Consider the following 12,952-nt stretch of genomic DNA (forward strand, 5'->3'; position numbering starts at 1 on the left):
TGGGTGGGGAAAATAATAAGTTTTGTTTGGGACTTTAGTTGGAGGTACATTTGAGATATTTAAGAGCCAATATTATGTAGACAATTGGATATTACTGGATATATCAAAGAGAACATACAGACAAAAATGTGGAAATCAGAGGAGTGGTCTGGCTCAAGCCACCCGGCACGCTGTGTGTGGTAACAAGCCATGGGTGCACACAAGTTCATCTGAGGAAAGGGTGTAGATGGAGAAGAAGAGGGGCCTAGGGGCAGCCTTAAGGAGCTCCAACATTCCAAGTTTAAGTAGAGGATGATGAACCTGCCAAGAAGGCAGAGAAGTTTCCAGATCATCAAGAGGAAAAGCAGGAGGGTGTGGCATGAGTGATGTTGAGGGGAAATTCTTTATACTACTGCTGCAACATTTTCGTAAGTCTTAAATTATTTCAAAATATATAGTAAAAAAATAATTTTTTTATCCAATTATGGCTGTTTAGATAGAAACACAAGTAGCTATGTGGAGTTTAAAGCAAAAAATATATGTATTTTTGATGATCAGACATCAACATTTGGCCCTCTGTCCTTCACCTCATCATCCATCAACTGTCTTCCATCTTGGAATGTGGACACAGTGCCTGGGAGCACAGCCCTCCTCTAGTTATGGTACTGAAGCCTCATGCTAAGGTTGGTGGGTCAGGACTACAGATGGGGCCTGGATCCTGGTGACACTGTGAGCCTCCATACCAGCTGTGGGCTGCTTTGCACATGTTGCTTGTTACTGCAGACAAATAAGCCAGCACTGTTGGGTCTTCTGTTACTTGCAGACAAACTCAGTCCTAAATGATGCAAGTAAAATATTTTTATTACTATATATTATAAATAATGACTTATTCGTATAGTGTCATGATTCTGAACATTTGGAAAATATTTACAAAAAATGTCACATTGTCCTCATCTTCCTTCAGGTAGTTAAATGGTATATAACTTTCTGTAATGAATTTAGAACAATGTTTCTACTATAACACTGAAGGAAAATTAAATATTATCAAAGGCCTGCATGTAAGATCCACCTTGGAGAATGATGAGTTGTGTACTTTGATCTTCATGTAAAATTAATCAATCTAATGAAATAATTTAAGATATTAAAGTTAGTTATTCAAGCACTGACAGTCATAAATACAGCAATAATATATGCTCCTCCTTCAACTAATGTCACCTAGTTAATAATATAAATTATTCTTAAACAGGCAGTTCATTTAGCAATTCATGTATTGACAGCTTCGCCTTCAAAAAATTAAAAAAAAAAATAGGGATTACAACACTAAAATGATACTATACTAAAAGAAACCCAGCTAACTGAGATAGCATTTGGAAATCACTAGAGAAATAGCCTGCTATTTGAAAATAAGACAAAACTTTGGTTGGGACATAAAATTAAACATATTACTTGGTAAATTTCTTACTCAGATAACATGTCCACATGAATTTCTGTTTCACCAATTCTGTTTTATCATGAATTATATAAGAATTTATTTTAACGTGTTTGCTTTACTTTAGAAAAAGAATTACAGTAATCTTTTCATCATGTTTGTCTCATAGGTAGAAGACTCTCAGGAGAAGCAGTTCAAGGTGCAAGAGCCCCACAGCAGACCTGAAGCCTTTCTTAAACACTCTTGGAAGACCTTGAGGGTCTCTAGCCGGTACCTTCATCTAGGCAACTCTGTCTCCGTGAGTACACCTTCCCTTTGCAATTCATGACTTGGCACTGCACCTCTTTGATAATGTGCTCTGACTTCGAGGAATCACTCTAACTTGCAAGATCTCCGCTGAGCCACTGACAAGAGCCTGAAAATTGCTTTTTAAATGATCAGATGAGGCTAGCTTTTAGATCAACAGTACAATGAGAGGAGCCGAGAAGGATCATGGTTGCTGGTAATTTTGGTATTCTTTCTAGATGCCCCAGAGTTGGGGATGGACTGATGGTCAGGGATGCTGGTTGGAAAACATTTCTTCCTGGGCTGTGAACATTTCAATACGTCTGCACCCTACATTTCTACTACATTGCGTTACTCTTTGAACATTTCCTGCCTATTTCATTTCCATGCCAAAATTTTCCCCAAATCCACCATCTCAGTGCTGAGTGGCCCAGACCCAATCCTATCTCCCCGAAGATTTTTTCCAGATGTCACCAGTCATCCCCTACAGATGTCTCTAATTTTTTGTCCATGTCCCCGTGGGCCTTGTATCGTGTGCCTGCTTTCTCACTGGACTGCTAGCTTCTAGAAGGAAGACATTGTTCTTATCCCTCTCTGAAGGCCCCCAGTGGTTGGCGCACAGTGTATGGACCTAGAAGGAGCGTCATGTGTGCTTGAACAGAAGTAAGGGACATTTGTGGTTTTATCCATCATGTGGTTGATGCTTACTCTATCCCACTGATAGGTGGAGACTGGTTTGGGTTCTTTGGAGTGATATGTGGTCCTTGTAAAATTCAAAGTGGAGAGAATCTTGGTTAACAGAAGAAATGGAGAAGAACCAACTCTAATTTTCTTTGCCAAAGGTCAGGGCACTGTTTCTTCTCTAAATTGCTCTGACTTGCTGAAATCAAAACTTCCCTTAATTTGGGACAGATAAGAGTAATTTTGGGCAGATAAGATAAGCACTTCTGGGAAGCTGTCATTGCCCCCTGGCTTGGCAGTGATGCTGCTACAAAATAATAACCCAAGACTTTTTTCTGTCTGGTTTGAATTATTAAAAAAAACAAACAAAGAGAATTACCTTACATAAAAATAATAGATCAAGATCTCCTTCTGACACTACTGAAACTGGTAGAGTGTGCAAAGGGAGCCTCGGTCATCACTTGAGACACTACCCAGCCAGCCCAGCATTTGGTAGATGTACTGATTCACCATCCCTTTGGATTCTTTTGTCATTAGTTGATTACATGATGGACATTTCAGAAAGAATGAAGTTGTGTGCCAGGATGGACCTTGTACCGGAATCAAAGAGCAAACTTGTGTGTGCCAGGTTAGCAACTCTCATGGGAGAATTTACCTTAAAAAAAAGTGAACTTGATTAGTTAATTTCTGGCAAACCATAAGAAGCTGCAGTAAATTCTTGACAGGCGCAATCTCAACTCTTTCGCCCTGTTCCCCTCACTTCGCCTCACCCGACTCCTCAGCGGGCGTGGAAGAGGCTGATCAGAGAAACAGGGAGAGGCACGTCGCATCCTGAACCCTCTTCTCTGAGCTGAGATGCCCATTACAAAGCTTGACAAGGAAAGACATCTTGAACGCCTCTTCTTGTTTGGGGCGGGGCATCAAGCCCTCGCTTCCGGGAGTCACACACGCTTGTTTCCGTGCTGTGTCCGGGTCTGTCCGGGCGGGTGGAGTCCGGCGGCGGAGGACAGGCGTCGCTCTGCACAGAGTCTAGGAGCCTCAGGCCCAGCGGGTGTGACCCGTGCAGAGGCCTTACCAGCACACGCTTGGCCGGGGTGAAGAGAGGAGCTAAAAAGACAAGAGAATGGCCACTGATGGATGTGGGGTGGAAAGTACCAGAAAATGCAGATATCTGTGAGGTCAGAATGGGTGCCTCCTCCTCAGGGGTGGGACTTGGGCTCTACCTGTGCTGTGTCCAGTGTCATAATCAGCAGGGAGCAGGTACCCTGCTGCTTTCCATCCCACTCTGCATGGGGAAGTGTGAACACTGGTACAGCAAGGTTGTCCAGGCTGTGTCAGCTGTGTGCAGTTGGTGTTTGAAAGGATGTTACATTTAGGAATGGGGCTGCCTTATGCCCTGGTGGTGAAGAAGGGCTGAACTGGGAATGAGAAGACCCAGTCCAAATGATTTGTGTGACCTTGGCTGGGTCACTTCATATTAGGAGCCCTGGCTTACGTCCGGCTGGTGACACTGGCTAGCTGCTGTCTCTACTCTCTCTAATGGGAGACAGCGGGGTATAAGATACCCAACCATATATGCTTATATTTCCAAGACTCACATTCAACTTTCATCCCCTCCCCTTCAAAAAAAAAAAAAAAAAAAAAAAAAAGGCTGGGAAAATTTTATTAATTCTTTTTTTTAATTTAATATAAAATTATAGCAAAAAAAGAGCCTGAATTTTTAAAAAAAATTTTTTGTTTATCGCAGTAACATTGGCTTATAACATTGTATAAATTTCAGGTGTACATCATTATACTTCTATTTCTGCATAGATTACATCATGTTCACCACCCAAATACTAATTACAACCCATCACCACACACATGTGCCAAATTATCCCTTTCACCCTCCTCCCTCCCCCCTTCCCCTCTGGTAAGCACCAATCCAATCTCTGTCTTTATGTGTTTGTTTATTATTGTTATTATCTACTACTTAATGAAGGAAATCATATGGTATTTGACCTTCTCCCTCTGACTTATTTCACTGTGCATAATACTCTCAATGTATATCCATGTCACAAATGGCTGGATTTCATCGTTTCTTATGGATGAGTAGTATTCCATTGTGTATATATACCACATCTTCTTTATCCATTCGTCCCTTGATGGGCGCTTAGGTTGCTTCCAAGACTTGGCTATTGTGAATAACGCTGCAATGAACACAGGGGTGCATGTATATTTACGCATTGGTGTTTTCAAGTTCTTTGGATAAATACCCAGCAGTGGAATAGCTGGATCATATGGTAGTTCTATCCTTGATTTTTTGAGGAATCTCCATACTGTTTTCCATAGTGGCTGCACCAGTTTGCACTCCCACCAGCAGTGTATGAGAGTTCCCTTCTCTCCACATCCTTTCCAACATATGTTGTTTCCTGTCTTGTTAACTATAGCCATTCTGACGGGCGTGAGGTAATATCTCATTGTAGTTTTGATTTGCATTTCCCAGATAGTTAATGATGTTCAACATCTTTTCATGTGTCTGTTGGCCATCTGTATATCTTCTTTGGAGAAATGTCTGTTCAGGTCTTTTGCCCATTTTTTAATTGGGTTGTTAGTTTTTTTGTTGTTGAGATGCATGAGTTCTTTATATATTTTGGAGATTAAGCCCTTATCAGATGCATGGTTTGCAAATATCTTCTCCCAATTGTTAGGTTGTCTTTTCGTCTTGTTGATGGTTTCCTTTGCTGTGCAGAAGATTTTTAGTTTTATGTAGTCCCATTTGTTTATTTTTTCTATTGTTTCTCTTGCCCGGTCAGACATGATGCTTGAAAAGATGTTGCTAAGACCAATGTCGAAGAGCGTACTGCCTAAGTTTTCTTCTAGAAGTTTCACAGTTTCAGGTCTTACATTCAAGTCTTTAATCCATTTGGAGTTAATTTTTGTGTATGGTGTAAGGTAAGGGTCTACTTTCATTTTTTTGCACGTGGCTATCCAGTTTTCCCAACACCATTTGTTGAAGAGACTTTCTTTTCTCCATTGTATGTTCTTGGCTCCTTTGTCAAAGATTAGCTGTCCATAGATGTGTGGGTTTATTTCTGGGCTTTCGATTCTATTCCATTGATCTGTGTGTCTGTTTTTGTGCCAGTACCGAGCTGTTTTGGTTACTATAGCTTTGTAGTATATTTTGAAATCAGGGAGTGTGATACCTCCAGCTTTGTTCTTTTTTCTCAGGATTCCTTTACTTATTCGAGGTCTTCTGTTGTTCCAAATAAATTTTAGGATTCTTTGTTCTATTTCTGTGAAAAATGTTGTTGGAACTTTGATAGGGATTGCATTGAATCTATAGATTGCTTTAGGAAGTATGGACATCTTAACTATGTTAATTCTTCCAATCCAAGAGAAATGGAATATCTTTCCATTTCTTTGTGTCTTTTTCAATTTCTTTCAGCAATGTTTTATAGTTTTCGGTGTACAGCTCTTTCACCTCTTTGGTTAAGTTTATTCCTAGGTATTTTATTCTTTTTGTTGCAATTGTAAATGGGATGGTATTCTTAATTTCTCTTTCTGCTACTTCGTTGTTGGTGTATAGAAATGCAACTGATTTGTGTATGTTGATTTTGTATCCTGCAACTTTACCATATTCGTTTATTACTTCTAAAAGTTTTCTGGTGGATTCTTTAGGGTTTTCTATATATAAAATCATGTCATCTGCAAATAGTGACAGTTTCACTTCTTCCTTTCCAATTTGGATCCCTTTTATTTCTTTCTCTTGCCTAATTGCTCTGGCTAGGACTTCCAGTACTAGGTTAAATAGGAGTGGTGACTGTGGGCATCCTTGTCTGGTTTCTGTTCCTAGAGGGATAGGTTTCAGTTTTTCACCATTGAGGATGATATTAGCTGTGGGTTTCTCATATATGGCCTTTATTATGTTGAGGTACTTTCCTTCTATACCCATTTTATTCAGAGTTTTTATCATAAATGGATGCTGTATCTTGTCAAATGCTTTCTCTGCATCTATTGAGATGATCATGTGATTTTTATTCTTCATTTTATTAATGTGATGTATTACGTTGATTGATTTGCAAATGTTGAACCATCCCTGCATACCTGGAATAAATCCCACTTGATCATGGTGTATAATCGTTTTAACATATTGTTGTATGCAGTTTGCTAGCATTTTGTTGAGGATTTTTGCATCGATGTTCATCAGTGATATTGGTCTGTAATTTTCTTTTTTTGTGTTGTCCTTGTCTGGTTTTGGTATCAGGGTAATGTCAGCTTCGTAGAATGAGTTAGGGAGCTTCCCCCCCTCCTCAATTTTTTGGAAGAGTTTGAGAAGGATGGGTATTAAGTCTTCTTTGAATGTTTGGTAAAATTCACCAGGGAAGCCATCTGGTCCTGGGGTTTTATTTTTGGGGAGGTTTTTGATTACTGTTTCGATCTCCTTACTGGTGATTGGTCTATTTAAATTCTCTACTTCTTCTTGATCCAGTTTTGGAAGGTTGTATGATTCTAAGAATTTATCCATTTCTTCCAGATTGTCGAATTGGTTGGCATATAGCTTTTCATAGTATTCTCTTATAATCTTTTGTATTTCTGAGGTGTCTGTTGTAATTTCTCCTCTTTCATTTCTGATTTTACTTATTTGTGCCTTCTCTCTTTTTTTCTTGGTGAGTCTAGCTAAAGGTTTGTTAATTTTGTTTATCTTTTCAAAGAACTAGCTCTTGGTTTTATTAATTTTTTCTATTGTTTTTTTTTGGTCTCTATTTCATTTATTTCTGCTCTGATTTTTATTATTTCCCTTCTTTTACTGATTTTGGCTTTGTTTGTTCTTCTTTTTCCAGTTCCTTTAGGTGCATTGTTAGATTGTTTATTTGAGATTTTTCTTGTTTGTTGAGATAGGCCTGTATCGCTATAAACTTCCCTCTTAGAACCACTTTTGCTGTATCCCACAAATTCTGGCATGTCGTATTTTCATTTTCCTTTGTCTCCAGGTATTTTTTGATTTCTTCTTTGATTTCTTCATTGACCCAGTCGTTGTTCAGTAGCATTTTGTTTAATCTCTGTGTATTTGTGGCTTTTCTGATTTTCTTCCTATAGTTATTTCTAGTTTCATACCATTGTGGTCAGAAAAGATGCTTGGTATTATTTCAATCTTCTTAAATTTATGGAGACTTGTTTTGTGGCCTAATATGTGATCAATCCTGGAGAATGTTCCATGTGCATTTGAAAAGAACATGTATTCTTTGGTTTTTGGATGGAATGCTCTGTATATATCTACTAGGTCCATCTGTTCTAGTGTGTCTTTTAACGACAATGTTTCCTTATTGATCTTCTGTGTGGATGATCTATCTGCTGGTGTAAGTGGAGTGTTAAAGTCCCCTACTATTATTGTGTTACTGTCTATTTCTGTTTTTATGTCTGTTAATAATTGCTTTATATATTTAAGTGCCCGTACATTGGGTGCATAGATATTTACAAGTGTTATATCCTCTTGTTGGATTGTTCCCTTGATCATTATGTAATGCCCTTCTTTGTCTCTTTTTACAATTTTTGTTTTAAAGTCTATTTTGTCTGATATGAGTACTGCTACCCCAGCTTTCTTTTCATTGCCATTTGCGTGGAATATCTTTTTCCATCCCTTCACTTTCAGTTTGTGAGTGTCTTTAGGTCTGAAGTGTGTCTCTTGTATGCAGCATATATATGGGTCTTGGTTTTTCATCCAATCAGCCACCCTATGCCTTTTAATTGGAGCATTTAGTCCATTGACGTTTAAAGTAGCTATTGATAAGTATGTGCTTACTGCCATATTTTAACGTTTTTTTTTTCTCAGTGTTTTAGTAGTCCTTCTCTGTTCCTTTCTTCTTCTATACAGAATTGATGGTCTCTTTAGTTTGACCTCTGTCTGAAAGCTCTACTATTTAACTCCCCTCCTCCCTCCTTTTATGTTTTTGATATCATATCTAACCACTTTTTTGTGCATTTGTATCCATTACCCTCTTATCATGGAAATAGATAATTTTTCCTATTTGTGGTCTTCTCTTTTCCCCTTAAATCAGTCCCTTTAACATTTCTTGTAGCACTGGTTTCTTGGTGACAAACTCCTTTAATTTTTGCATGTCTGGGAAATTTTTTTTTTTTTTGCATTTTTTTTTATTGATGTTTTAATAGTTTCTAACATTGTGAAATTTTTGGGTTGTACATTTTCGTTTGTCCATCACCATATATATGACTCCCTTCACCCCTTGTGCCCACCCTCCCCCACCCCCCCACCCCCATTGCCCCTGGTAACCACAGTCCAGTTTTCTCTGTCCATGTGTTGGTTTATATTCCACATATGAGTTAGATCATACAGTGTTTGTCTTTCTCTTTCTGGCTTATTTCACTTAACATAATACGCTCCAGGCCCATCCATGTTGTTGCAAATGGGACGATTTTGTCTTTTTTCATGGCTGAGTAGTATTCCATTGTATATATATACCACATTTTCCTAATCCAATCGTCGGTCGAGGGACACTTAGGTGGCTTCCACTTCTTGGCTATGGTGAATAATGCTGCAATGAACATAGGGGTGCATAAGCCTCTTTGGATTGTTGATTTCAGGTTCGTTGGATAGATTCCCTGTCTGGGAAATTTTTGATCTCTCCTTCCATTTTGAATGATAACCTTGCTGGGTAGAGTATTCTTGGCTGTAAGTTTTTTCCTTTTAGCACTTTAAATATATCGTGCCACTCTCTTCTAACCTTTAAGGTTTCTGCTGAGAAGTCAGCTGATAGCCTTATGGGGTTTCCTTTGTATGTAACTTGACTTTCTCGTGCGGCTTTTAGGATTCTCTCTTTATCTTTAATTCTGGACATTTTGATTATGATGTGTCTTGGTGTGGGCCTCTTTGGGTTTATCTTGTTTGGGGCTCTCTGTGATTCCTGTACCTGGATGTCTGTTTTCTACCTTAGGTTAGGGAAGTTTTTATCTATTATTTCTTGAAATAGATTCTCTGCCCCTTTGTCTCGCTCTTCTCCTTCCGGGACACCTATAACACGGATGTTAGTGCACTTGATGTTGTCCCAGAGGTCCCTTAGACTGTCCTCACTCTTTTTAATTCTTTTCTCTTTTACCTGTTCAGCTTGGGTAATTTCTTATAGTCTTTTGTCCAGCTCGCAGATCCATTTTTCTGTATCCTCTACTCTGCTTTTGAGTCCCTCTAGTGAATATTTCATTTCCAGTATTGTATTCTTCATTTCTGATTGGTTCTTTTTATATCTTCCATTTCTTTGTTGACATTCTCACTGAGTTCATCTATTCTTCTCCCCAGATCAGTGAGCATCCTTAACATTCTTTGTTTGAACTCTCTGTCGGGTAGGTCGCTCATTTCTGTTTCACTTAGTTCCTTTTCTGGGGTTTTGTCCTGTTCTCTTAGTTGGAATGTATTCCTTTGCCTCCTCATTCTGCCTCTTTCCCTGTGCTTGTGTCTACGTATTAGGTAGGTCAGCTATGTCTCCTGCTCTTGGATAAGTGACCTTATGTAAGTGATGCCTTAGGAGGCTTCCAGTGTGCTTCCCTCAGTTCTCAATGTTCCAGGGGTGACCCCTATGTGGGCTACGTGTGTCCTTCTGTTGTGGCCTGTTTGCTCTCCCTGTAGGCGCCCAGGGAGGCTGAGTTATGCTCCTGGTCAGCTGTTGTAATGCTCAGCTGTTTGTAGTTGTTGTGGGCCCTTCAGTCTCTTTATCAGGTGTGGGGAGCCCCAGCACAGTTGGCTGTAAGTTCTAATACCACATTTGTGTTGCAGTATTTCTTTTAAGTGAGTAGGCCCCCAGCATGTCAGGTTGTTAGGCTCAGGGCCTTACAATTGCTATAAGCCTCCAGGCTTTAGGTCTCTTGTCAGCTCTCTAAGGATGCAGCTGGGTGGGGCTGGCCTCAGGCATGGGAGCACCCAATTGTTTCAGGCTTTGGAAGGTGGGGCAAACCCCCTGTGTGGGTCTTTGAGAAGCACAAGTCTTCTGCAGCTGACAAGCCCTGCCGCCCACAGGTCCACACCCACAGTCAACAGAGTCCTGCCCCATGTGCACGCCCCGACCTCCCCAAGCGGACCCAGTCTCTCCACGGTGGGAGCCCCACACACTCCGCCCTCACCCCACACTCTCCACCTGCTCCTTGTGCACACCGTGCCCTGCTAAAGTCGGCTCAGTTGCCAGGCTGCAGACAATCCAGTCACCAACCTATGCAGGCCCACAAGTTGCCTGAGGGCTTGTTGTTGGGTGGGGCCAGTCTCTAGGGTGGGCTGCCTGCCCTGGCTGAGCTGGATTAAATCGGTGCTCTAGCGGGTGGGGCAGACCTGGGCTAGCAGGCCTCAGGGAGAACTCCAATGGCGTCTGTGTCAGCACGCCCACACCAGGCCACAACAATGGGCGCCGACAATGTCCCAGTCCCTGGAGAGGTCTCACCTCTCACTGAGATGCACTCAGGGCCTATTAGGTGAGTCTCTTTTCACCAAAGCACTGTGCACCTTTCTTTCTGGTGATTTTAGGATGCTTTCTGGAACGGGTGAGTTTGCATGTGTGCCCTTTAAGAGCCGGTTTTAGTTTCTTTGTGAACCAGCTTTTCTGGGGGTACTCCCCAATGTTTTAGTAGCAGGCAAAGTCAGATATTCTGCCGCTCGCCTCGATTGTGCTGGGTCCATAAAATGCCCACAGCGGGGGCGCTCCCCGGCTCGTGGCCCACTCCTCCAGGGAGGGCTGCGGACCTGAGGGCTGCCCCCCCGGCGGCCGTGAGGTGCTGCGGCTCGTGTAGGAGGTGTTTTGCCTCTCCAGAAGGGAGTTTCTGCCTCTTCTACCTCAATTAGGATTGTCCTTTGTTGCAAGAGTTCCTCTTATCCAGTTTTCAGTGCTGTCTCAGGGGTAATTTTTCCACGAGTAGTTGTAACTTGGCTGTGTTCACGGGAGGAGGTGAGTTCAGAGTCTGCCTACGCCGCCATCTTGACTTCGTCCTCCGAGCCTGAACTTTAGTAACGTAGCTGGAATAATTGGTGGCAGAGGTAGCAATAGGAGAAGAGATTTAATTTAGCTGATTTCTGTGGTTGTTGGTTGTTTGCTAGTCTCATGTGATGGAAGCGGCACATTGTTTCTAAGGGACCAAGAAGCTGCTGGAGGTTTGGTTCTCCCAGCAGCAAGCCGTTGCAAACCAAGGATCCGGGACTCTTTGCATCATCCCGAGATCTCAGTGGGACTTACATTGAAGGATGTTTTATGTTCAATTTGTGTGACAAAAACTGCCAAGCAGGGAGCTTATGGACTCAGAGTAGCAGGTTTATCTCCAAGAGACGTTTCATTTTGAAGACGTGGTACCACCTCTGCTGAAAGCATTGGTTTCCCTGTTGAAGCTTGCTGGGTTTGACTCCATTAAAATCTCTTCTTCTCCCAAGGATTTCATGAAGCGTTCTCTCTAAGGGTACACACTGGCATTTTCAGGAATAACTAGTTTCTTAATGCAATTTTCCCAAATGGAGCAGCATATTGTCTGGGCCGTATGAATTCTGACTGTTCGTTCATGTATAGTCTGGATTTCCCAGAGAGTCGGGTAATTAGTTAGCCGGGTCAAACCCTGTAAATACTGATGAGTGAGCTTGACCCAGACGTTATGGACCAATTCTACATGAAAGATGGTGTTACTGCAAAGGATGTCCCTCGTGATAGTGGAATTTGTGACCATCATGATGCCAGGTTCTGTCGTTGATGTCGCACTGTCCAATCCCTGTGGGTATTCAATGAATGGAAAGAAATCAGAGGGAACTTATTGACTATTCACGTCACTCCAGAACCAGAATCTTCTTGTGGTAGCTTTGAAATAAACTTCAGTCTGAACTCTTATAATGACCCCATCAGAAAAGTCGTGGGAATCTTTAAGCCAGGAAAGTTTGTGACCACTGTTTGTAATTCAGAGTTGTAAATGTCCCACAGTGCTTGTTTGCTCCAGAAGATTGAAAGTTTTAAAGGTCTTGATTGCCAGAGTGCTATGTTCAGTGATTATGATTTTGTTTTTACTGGTTTTGCTACGAAGCAGTAACAACAGTAGAGTTGTTTAAGAAGAATGAAGAAAAAATGCAAAAAGAGAATACACATAGAAGAAGTGGTGGCTGCTTTCTAGATGTTGATCTTGGGGTCCATGCTTTCCATAACTGTCACCTTGTAGCTGCAGAAAGCCCTTCATGTGAGGACAGTGTAATCATTTTGAATTGTATGCATTATTATATCAAGGAGTTAGATATCTTGCATGGATGTTCTCTCCTGTGTTTAGATATTCTGTGAAACTGAAGTGCATGTAGAAAAAACCCTTTTTATGAAACCTTATAACGCTTGTGAAAACAATTCAATTTGGCTTATGCATGGAGTAATATTTCTCCAGGTATGTCCAAAATTCCCCACAGACAAAGCTTTCGTCCTCGTTAGGTGTTGGCCTCAGACTAACCATCTGGGACTGTTCTATTAAATTGCTGCCAGAATTTTACATCCAGTTACTGCTACTTTCTAGAACATATTCTCTACTAATGTTATTGAAACCAATTTCTACTTCATATGGATGTTTTTTGCAATAGCAATTAAAGTT

At 41.0% G+C, this 12,952-nt stretch overlaps 1 long non-coding RNA gene and 1 pseudogene across 1 annotated transcript in view; both read left to right on the top strand.

Annotated features, from left to right (window-relative positions):
• Window positions 1-10,546: 10,546 nt before the first annotated feature.
• LOC147916766 (uncharacterized) overlaps window positions 10,547-12,952 on the top strand; it is a 40,369-nt gene continuing 37,963 nt past the window's right edge. The window contains exon 1 of the long non-coding RNA XR_015552555.1: window positions 10,547-10,825. This is a non-coding gene — a long non-coding RNA (uncharacterized LOC147916766). The remainder of the gene's footprint in view (window positions 10,826-12,952) is intronic.
• On the top strand, window positions 10,824-12,421 carry LOC101399825 (S-adenosylmethionine decarboxylase proenzyme pseudogene; annotated as a pseudogene).

Source organism: Ceratotherium simum, chromosome 6 (assembly GCF_057802395.1).
Source record: "Ceratotherium simum simum isolate JZ-2026a chromosome 6, ASM5780239v1, whole genome shotgun sequence".
Taxonomy (NCBI): Eukaryota; Metazoa; Chordata; class Mammalia; order Perissodactyla; family Rhinocerotidae; genus Ceratotherium; species Ceratotherium simum.